Genomic DNA, 10,870 nt, shown 5'->3' with positions numbered 1-10,870 from the left:
GGGGCTAGCTCTGTGCAGAGTTTATTTTAACCATTTTTGGATTGGGACACTTCGTAAAAAATCATAGTGTTTTTGAATTTAATTGGGCGAATGGTTGTAGTTATTGCTAAACATAATTTAAAAATTGAGAATAAGTGTTTATCAAGATAAATTGTGCTAAGGTTCAACTATAGAGCTGCATAAGGAAAACAACTCAATTTGTAACCTATTAAAACATTGTTTGGGGTCAAATCTTGAATTGAGAACTTTAGTCAGTGATTATGGAAAAAATAAACTGTTTAAGATTAGGAATGGGACTCAATTTTTGGCCCCAATTTCGACAAATGAATAACACTGTATGATCTCACCTGAAGCTCAAGAAGCTGAGCTGATATGCTGGCCTCGCTGATATTGCCAAAGGCTAAATTTGAGTTCTGATTAACTCAATGTTGCAACCTATCAAAACATTCTTTTTCTTCCGGGAAACCATGAATTGAGAACTTTAGCCAGCAATCATGGATATAGACTTTATGAGATAAGAATGGGGCTGAATTTCGGCCCCAAAATTTCAACAAAATAATTAACACTGTAAGGTCTCACCTGAGTTCAAGAAGCTGAGATGACATGCTCGCCTTGCTGATATTGCTAAGATGACGAGTTTGAGTTCTGCTTTCTTCAGGTTGCGAGTCGAAGGGCGTTACTGGACCACACAACAAAACTGCTGTTATTTTCCAAAGCCTTCTCTTGCATCAATTTAATTGCGAGGCCTTTTGGGCTTGGAGTGCTATGTGCTCATAACAAAACCAGACGTGTTCACTTTAAGAACCTTGTTCACAATAGTGGGCGTAATTTGCGGCTGTGGCACACCCCATGGATGTATGGATCTCTTAGTGTTACAACAAAGTCTTTACTGCCTGTCTGTGTCAGCATGGATGTATTGTGCTCTGGGTTTGTTTACAACCAAGTCTTATACTGCCTTTCTGTGTCAGCATGGATGTATCGTGCTCTGAGTTCACAGCAAAGTCACTACTGCCTTTCTGTGTCAACAAGGATGTATTGTGCTCTGTGTTCACAACCAAGTCATAACTGCCTTTCTGTGTCAGCATGGATGTATTGTGCTCTGTGTTTACAGCCAAGTCATTACTGCCTTTCTGTGTCAGCATGGATGTATTGTGCTCTGGGTGTTCACAGCATAGTCATTACTGCCTTTCTGTAACAGCATGGATATATTTGCTCTGGGTGTTCACAACCAAGTCATTACTTATTTTCTGTGTCAGCATGGATGTATCGTGCTCTGGGTGTTCACAACCAAGTCATTACTTCCTTTCTGTGTCAGCATGGATGTATTGTGCTCTGGGTTTTTCAAAACAAGTTATTACCGCCTTTCTGTGTCAGCATGGATGTATCGCGCTCTTGGTGTTCACAACCAAGTCATTTTTGCCTTTTTTTGTCAGTAACATTGCCAAAAGTCTGTTCTATTATGATATTTTGGCCGCTGAGCGGACAATCTGGGGCAGTCCGTAACCCTACTGTTGTCCAAACTATCAACAGCAGACGTATGCCACTAGGAAAGCTCACGCTTTTATTGTTCCTTGATTCTCTCCTGTTCAATTTCTGTTTGTCCCATAAAGATTGGAACAAGTGATTGAACTTTTTATTCTTCATGATATTTGTTGTGATGTCCAACAGCAACAACTGAATGTTAGCGTTACCATAACTACTGCTATAACTTTTCGTGTCTGTAACACTCGTCCCTTTCAGGCCCACGCGGAACTCTAGCTTAACAAAACTACCCAGGCTTATGTTTGGAAAACGTGACGTGGGCATTGCGTTTGTCAGAACAGAATCACCCTAAGAATTTCCTGCAGAACAGAGTTGTTCAACGATGCTGACTTTTTGAGGCAGGAGGTCAAGGGGGAGGAGTTAGAAGTCAATGGAGGGGGAGGGTCAATCTGGACTGGGGCTTCTGCAGGCGGGACTGGTGTGGTTGCTGGGCCAACTTGATATCAATGCTGGTGCTCTGCTGAAAACAACAACAACACAGTGGGTGATAGGAACTTGTAACAAAGTATTTTACAATCTATAACAACTATGCCTCTTGACTGGCTGTGAAGGTTTTCAAAAACATGAATTTCTAATCTGGCATTTTATTGGTTCCTTGTCCTTAATAGCAAAAACATAAATACAATTAAGTCATTTTGTATTAAAACAAGCAAAGTGTTGGCTTAATGCTATACTTATCTGTAAATTTATATTTATAATCTTTACTCCATTTCCAGAAATGTATTTTCATAAGCCAATATGCGGATCACTAATGTTAGAAAGTGTCCTCCCAGATTAGCATGTGAAATTCACATAAGCTAATAAGGGAGGGTACTTTCTGACTAGACTGGATTTTCATAAAGAGGATAATTTGTTCAATAAAAATACCTTTAAGAGGAAAGTGTTGTCCGTGAATAGCCTGTGCGAACTGCACAGGCTAATCTGTGACAACAATTTAAGCACATGCATTAGGCCCCATTTTTCCACATCACAGCTTATTTATCTATTAGCCAATTTTTTGCTGCATAACACAAAGAAGGAAAACCATCTGGTTAAAAATTTAATATTTTTTTATTGTACTTATTCTATGAATCACATTACTTTTAAAATGCCATTAGATATGTTTATTGTTATTATATGTTTCAATAAATGGGAGGGCAACAATATTAATATTTAATAATAATATTAATGTCTCACCAACGTTGCAAAAAAACACACACACATATTATTGTACCTTGCTTTTACTGATCTTTGATGGTTCAAATCTGTTTAAATTCACACTAGAAAACAGTTTTAAAGTCAATTTACATGTAAGTTGTAAGACATTATAAAAACAAGAGCACCGCCTTGCGGGTGCAGACCGCTCATCTATTTTCTTTTTAAAGGTGAAGGGACTCTCATTTTCAATCACAAAGGAGGGAGGAGTGGAGTGAAGAGGGGTGTATAGTGTGGGGTTGTGGACATTTATAACATTATCTTCCAAAAAGCGAAAAAAAATAAATACATAAATAAATCGGGGGGGGGGGGGGGGGGGGGGGGGGGGGTTGGGGGGGCGATGGGGGGGGGGGTTTGGTTGCGATGGTTGGACGGTATTTCAAACATAACAGTTTTAAAAACAAAATGGGAGGGGGGGGGGGGGTATATAGTGTGAGGGTGTGGTGGTAATTTGTGAGATGATCTTAAAAAAAAAAAAAAAAAAAATTAGGGGGGGGGGTGGGTGGTGGGGGGGGGGGGGGTGGGGGTGGGGGTATAGTGGTGTGAGGGTGTGGTGGTCATTTGTGAGATGATCTTAAAACAAAAAAAACAAAAAAAATTAGGGGGGGGGGAGGGGGAGGGGGGAGGGGGGGGAGGGCACGGGGGATGGTTTGGGTGGAATCTATTGTGGTATGTCAGGTAAGAGTAGTTTCATCAAAGTATCAATCAAATATAATCATAAATAAAGAAGTTATGGCAATTTTAGCAAAATCTAATAATTTGACCTTGAGAGTCAAGGTCATTCAAAGGTCAAAGTAAAATTCAAGTTGCCAGGTACAGTAACCTCATGATAGCATGTAAGTATTTGAAGTTTGAAAGCAATAGCCTTGATACTTAAGAAGTAAAGTGGATCGAAACACAAAATTTAACCATATATTAAAAGTTACTAAGTCAAAAAAGGGCCATATTCCGTAACAATGACAACCAGAGTTATGCAACTTGTCCTTTTACTGTACCCTTATGATAGTTTGTGAGTGTTCCAAGTATGAAAGCAATATCTATGATACTTTAGGGGTAAAGTGGACCAAAACATAAATCTTAACCAAATTTTCAATTTTCTAAGTATAAAGGGCCCATAATTCCGTCCAAATGCCAGTCAGAGTTACATAACTTTGCCTGCACGGTCCCCTTATGATAGTTCATAAATCTTGCAAGTATGAAAGCAATAGCTTTGATACTGTAGGAATAAAGTGGACCTAAACACAAAACTTAATCAAATTTTCAATTTTCTAAGTATAAAAAGGGCACATAATTCTGTCAAAATGCCAGTCAGAGTTACATTACTTTGCCTGCACAGTCCCCTTATGATAGTTAGTAAGTGTTGCAAGTATGAAAGCAATAGCTTTGATGCTTAAGGAATAAAATGGACCTAAACACAAAACTTAACCAAAATTGTCAATTTTCTAAGTATAAAAAGGGCACATAATTCTGTCAAAATGCATGCCAGAGTTATCTAACTTTGCCTGCCCAGTCCCCTCATGATAGTAAGTAAGTGTACCAAGTTTGAATGCAATAGCATTGATACTTACTGAGAAAAGTGGAACTAAACGCAAAACTTAACCAAAATTTTCAATTTTTTAAGTATAAAAAGGGCACATAATTCTGTCAAAATGCACGCCAGAGTTATCTAACTTTGCCTGTCCAGTCCCCTCATGATAGTAAGTAAGTGTACCAAGTTTGAATGCAATAGCATTGATACTTTCTGAGAAAAGTGGACCTAAACGCAAAACTTAACCGGACGCCGACGCCAACGCCGCCGACGCCGACGCCAAGGTGATGACAATAGCTCATAATTTTTTTTTCAAAAAATAGATGAGCTAATAAATAAAACATTAAACAACTTAACCCTTAAAGCGCTGGAGCCGAATTTTAAAGGCCTTTGCAAACAGTTTGGATCCAGATGAGACGCCACAGAACGTGGCGTCTCATCAGGATCCAAACTGTTTGCTATTCTGATAGTATTCTTTGAAAAAAAATCGAAGAAAATGCTAATTTTAGAAATTCTGCAGACGACATTTTAGCAGAAGACAAATTACCCAGCATGCAAAGGGTTAAGGGCAACAACTCACTGCTGGTGCAGATCTACAGTTCTCTCCCTTGTTAGTTTCAGCTTAAATGTCCTTCATGTTGCAATACGAGGACTTGAAAGGCTGTGTCACCCTCACATCGCTGGACTTTGATTTGGCTGAGCCTTTCACTACTCCTATGTCTTCTGTGCTTAGCAGTTGCTGTAACATTGAGAAAACCAATATGAAGTCTTTTGAACTAGTAAATTAGTAATACACCAGCAATTTTTTTGCCAAATTGAAAAAAGTATCTGTACCACACCAATGAGGAAAATAAGCGTAATAATATCAAACATCAGGAAAATTCTATCTTTTAATTTGGGAATAATAGGTCTTTTTAATTGCATGGAACTTAATTGCACAAAGCCAATCAAATATATTATTTGACATGCGTTTGTGTTGAAAAATTCAGTTTCAGTGCTCATTTTATCAGTCCACTTGCATATAAGGAAGTGCCAATTACGTGTACTTTATAAAGATGGAAAGAAAAGGCTTTTTTTTTCACATACACCTTGGAGTAAAAATTATGTTACAGGCCATTTGCCCTTAATAACTATCATATTACAATACTAGCTTGCCTGTACTTTGACGACGCCCATAAATCTATATTTTCACAGTTACCAATAACAAAACAATATTTTGTCCAAGTTATTTTCAACATTAACTGTGTTTGATATGATATTTTGTGAACAAAATACGGCTCAAAATTTTCAATTTTATGAAAAAATGAGTTGCCAACTCCTTTAAAATGGCAAACAATGTTAAAGTGGGAAATTGTGAGCTACTATTAGAATTGCTCAATATGTATGTTAAATTTGCATTTATATGTACACCGATGTCTCAATTACCAGTTTTTAATCATAGTGGTTTTTATACTATATTTGTTCTAATCAGAATTTACAAATACCAACAGACTGGAAGCAGACTAAACTTGAGCCATATTCCGGACAACTGGGCTTAATGAATATGTAAATTACCACATTAGCCTGTACAGTCCACACCGACTAACTTGAGATGACACTTTCCACCAAGACATGATTTTTGTTTAGAAATAATTTCTTTAAAGCGAAAATTTCCTCAAAAATGGAAATCATTATCCCTGATAATTCTGAGTGTGCACTGCACAGGCTAATCTGTGGATGGTACATAAAATGCATTAAGCACCCTTTTCCCATAACAAGTCTCACCTGGTATCATCTTGTACAACTCTGTAACAGACTGTAGTGGGGATTTACTTTGAGCCTCATTCCGAGAAAACAGGGCTTTATAAATTGTGCACTAAGTGTCTGCCCAGATAAGTCTATATAGCCACACAGGCTTATCAGGGACAACACTATCCCCTAGACAAATTTCTTTTACTTTACCTTCAATTGGAAATTTTAGGAAGTTGTTTGGGAAAAATACATAGTTCCAGCATTTGGTATGGGGCCGATTTTTGGCCCCTATAATTGAGGGAAAAAAAACACAGTATACACATCAAGAACTTAACACCTCCTTGCAAACAGGCTCTATTGAACCAAGGAATTCAAAGCTTAACTAAATATCTCATAACTTTATACAAACTCAACATGGTAAACATGATACATAAAAGAAAAGACACAATTTTAACTTCTATGAAATCATATCATATTCTTGTCCACTTCATATTTAGCATTTTTAATACAGAGGTAACACTGTAAAACCATTATTATGCATTTGGGGCTATTTTTTGTTGATTTTAAGGTTTTACCGATCCACAAATTTATCACAAACACACGGGAAATGAACTGACACAAATTCCTCATTTATTTTTCCAAACTGAGGAATCCCCACATTAACTAATAATATGTCCATGAAATACTTTTGTAACCACCAAAATTTGATGAGGAGGAATATCAATGATTTTGCAATATACAAAAAATTTAAGAGGATATTTTACCATATGTAATATACAAACAATTACAAACAATTTAAGAGGATATTTTACCATATTTACAATATACAAACAATTTAATAGGATATTTTACCTGATGTAAATTCATTATGTTCTTTACCACCTCATCTTTTTGCATTCTTAATAAACAGAAAATACACAAGACGGCGCGTTCCTGGTGAATTTATGGGTCTGTAAAACAGACCCATACCCAAAGCATTTTATTTGTTTTTAAATAAGTGCCTTACATGTATTAAAATTACAGTGCTTTCAACAGGAATTTTTTCAGACGCCCCGGTACCATGGGGGGGGGGGGGGAAGGGCTGCACCCTACATATGTGGGTTTGTTTTTTTTCAGAGTGAAATGATGTTATGACGGTGCGTTATGACTCTTCAAGAAAAAACAGCAATAAAGTCATTAATAACGAGATTTAACAAAAACTGTTTTAACCCTTTTCTGCATAGATACCCATAATCGCTTCTCGATTGATTCCTTAATACATCCATATGAAACCATACTTTTCATCTATTACTGCCAACTTACTACTTTTATCGTTGCTACTCATTACCCGATACTCCCGAATATTCCATTATTAAAAGGGCGTTCTGATAAAAATTAACGATAAAAGTGCTCAAAATTTCCAATAAACACAAACATTCACCATTTGTTGTCAAATTTTGGCATATATGTTACTGTGTAAAGATGTCCAATCGGGGCGTTTTTTCCACTAAACACGCCTAAATTGCCTGACGTGATGTTCCCGTTTTTATGCATTATAATTTTTATATCTCAATCAAATTTCACTTAGATCTATAAAAGTATATAACTATCATAAAATGATTTTATTCATATAATTTGATATATTAGAAAGAATGATATTAAATTAGTTTTTCCCAAATCAATTGACTTTTCACAGGAAAATATTCCAAACCCACAATGGCATTTTTTCCCAAAATGACAAAGAAAAGGTCTGACAAAGGGTCTATGTTACCTTCTGCGTATTCAGGTCATCCTTGTCCACCACATCCTCAGCATCGTTGACTCAGCAGCGACTGTAGCAGCAGAATAGCTTGATGTATTTCTTGTATGTATATTATGGACTCAAACAAATTTATAAAAAATGTAATTAACACACACACGTTTATATAAATATAATTAAAATCAATAACAAATGTTCAACAGCATAAAACATGGCAAATTAATAAATATTACATCAAGTGTTACCTTTCTGTAAACATTGCGTACAATATCAATATATACTCCCCCAAAGATTACTTAAACAATTTCATATTTTATAAAAAAAGTATACATCCATGTACATTTCTTACATGGCATCATAGTGTTTATAGAAATGAAAGTCTAAAAATAGCCTCAGTTGCTATGTACATGTGCATCTATGTAGAAATATTACATGTTCAGTTGTAATGCTTTGTTTTTTCATGCAAGAACTTTAGATTACAAGAACTAAATGTTAGGACCATAATGACACAAACGTTATGACAACATAACATAATATGCATTAGATCTAATGTTGTAACAAAAACCCTCACATTGTGTAATCGGATAACAATACATATTTGTATCTTAAACTACACACTTAATTTTGTATTGTAACATCACACACTACTATGTTGGTATGCTAAACAACACATTGTAATTGAAATACTAATCACTAATTACAACAACTAATGCTTACATGTTCACACTATTCCACTCTGAACACCCGGATGTTGTCCCCCCACTGTCCCACAATGATGGAGGATGTGGTGCTGCTGTAGCAGACTGACCGTGGGTACCCCACTCCATCCTCCTCAGTACCAAGAGTAGCCAGCTTACTCTTCCCCTCCCAGCCCACCTGTAGTACAGTGAATGACTGCCATCCACAGACCAGCACCTGGCCTGCAGGGGTCACATGTATACCACGTGGGTACTCTAGTGCTGGGTCTGAGTATGTAGCCAGGAGTGTGCCATCCCTGGCCAGGGTGAGAAGCTTGTGCGGCCAGTCGCAGGTGATGTACAGCCTGTCTCCTGTGGGACTCACAGCACACTTGTATACTGCAAAACAGAGTAACATCAAGATATTGAATTACTGTCAATGTTAAATAATCTTAAATATATGCATACATTTCCATTATTTAATAGTTAAGCGTGACAATAAACTTCAGTAGCAGAGCTATTTAGTTAACGTTTGACATGTTGAAATGCGACTGTTGAGTAAGATATGAATTGAAGCAAAACAAGTACACAGATGGAAACAATTACACATACTGAAACAATTGAACAGTTCTATCAACAGGTAAACATATTGTACATGTACAATCATTTTACAACCACAAAATTAAGACCAGGTCAGAAAGTGTCTCTCTCCCAGGAACACAGTTTCTATTTATAGACATGTCATGTAGTTACTGTCAAAATACTTCATTACTCATGTTTATAAATCAATATTTCTGAATCTTGTTTTGGCTACAATGTACTGTAGCATTCAAAGGGCACATATGAATTAAAGAACAATTTTTTTATAATACATCAGCAGGTTTTTTGCTATTACATCTGAATTTTATTTTATTATCATCTCACAAAGTATGTAACTATAATTTATATTATTTTTTCAAAATAACAAGATAAAGGCCTAATGGGTCAATATTTGTTGATTAAAAAAATAAATCCCAACTCGGTTCATTTAGTCAATAAAAATTCCCAAATTTGTCGTTGTATGAATTTAAAATAACACAATTTGACTAGACTCCTTTTCCCACAATGGCTAGACAAATCCCTGTACATAATACACATGTTATCAGGATGGATTCACCATGATTCTTACCTGTCCAATCACCTGATCTATCTTGGTAGAGTCTGCAGATCAGTTTGCCATTCAGTGAGTATTTGTACAGTTCTTGATCAGAGGTGACAAAAAGGTTTCCTTGGTGATGGGTAATATATATACATTCATGTTGTAACTGAAACTTCCTGCCAGAAACAAGATTTCCCTGGTTGACAGTGATAAACTGGACCTCATGTATGTTGCCATTATTCACAGCCACTGCAACCTCACTGGGTGTGATCAAACAAATGTCCAATGGCCGAGCATTCACATCCCAGTGACTCACCACCTGGTATTGCTGGTTCAGCAGCTTGACATTCTGATTATTCCAGTCTACAACCAGTACCTGCCCATCGGGAAGAACACATATGCCATTGATATTACATACATCTTTATCACTTGGTATACTCACATTATGCTTAGTAATACTCTGGACATTAAACACCTTGCCTGACTTTCCTAGCAGAGTTAATGCCTGCTGTATTATATGCTTACATTTTATGCTGGCTATAAGGCAGAGCTCCTTATTATCTCCAATTTTCTGAACAAATTCATGGAAATGTGACAAGTCATTGTGAAGACTGGTGCATTTATGAATAGAACTTGTAATTGACCCTTTAATGCTTTTAACTTCATCTTTCATCTCGTTAAGTTCCTTCGCAGTAATATTATCGAATTCATTCACGATAGAAACAACATTTCTACACATCTCTTCTTTTAAATATTGCTCATTTCCGCCTGATGTTCCCACAGAATTATTATCACTTTCATCTATATAAGTATTTAAATTGCCAAACATTTGCTCTATCATAATTTCCCTATGTTCCTTGTATGTTCCCTGCAATGACTGAATGCTGGCCTCCTGACTGATCTGCAGGGTTTTAATTTCCCCCAGGACAGTTTCCAGCTCCACTGACAGCCCCTCCAGGCCTGAGGGCTGCGAGTTGGTCAGCTCCGAAATCTGGGTCACTTCTCTGCACTGGCAGAAATAAACAATTAATACATGTACATACATGTACCAAGGAATAGTCAGTGATATTATGTAATGCTTCAAACAAGTATAAAGTGTCAAATAAAAACATACATGGACAATAAATTAACGCTTCTTGGGCTTAACCCTTAAAGCGCTGGAGCTGAATTTTAAAGGCCTTTGCAAACAGTTTGGATCCAGATGAGACGCCACAGAACGTGGCGTCTCATCAGGATCCAAACTGTTTGCTATTCTGATAGTATTCTTTGAAAAAAATGAAGAAAATGCTTATTTTACAAATTCAGCAGACGACATTTTAGCA

The 10,870-nt window shown here is 36.7% G+C and overlaps 1 long non-coding RNA gene across 1 annotated transcript; it reads right to left on the bottom strand.

Annotated features, from left to right (window-relative positions):
• Positions 1-1,365: 1,365 nt before the first annotated feature.
• LOC127864983 (uncharacterized) lies at positions 1,366-8,616 on the bottom strand. Its single transcript, XR_008042419.1, has 4 exons — positions 8,451-8,616; positions 7,746-7,806; positions 4,845-5,003; positions 1,366-2,002 (listed from the first exon to the last, which is right to left on the bottom strand). It is a non-coding gene; the product is annotated as an uncharacterized LOC127864983 (long non-coding RNA).
• Positions 8,617-10,870: the final 2,254 nt, after the last annotated feature.

The sequence above is a fragment of the Dreissena polymorpha genome, chromosome 1 (genome assembly GCF_020536995.1).
Source record: "Dreissena polymorpha isolate Duluth1 chromosome 1, UMN_Dpol_1.0, whole genome shotgun sequence".
In the NCBI taxonomy this organism is placed as follows: Eukaryota; Metazoa; Mollusca; class Bivalvia; order Myida; family Dreissenidae; genus Dreissena; species Dreissena polymorpha.
Note: the sequence above shows the minus strand (reverse complement) of the source record. Positions and strands in the feature narration are given on the sequence as shown.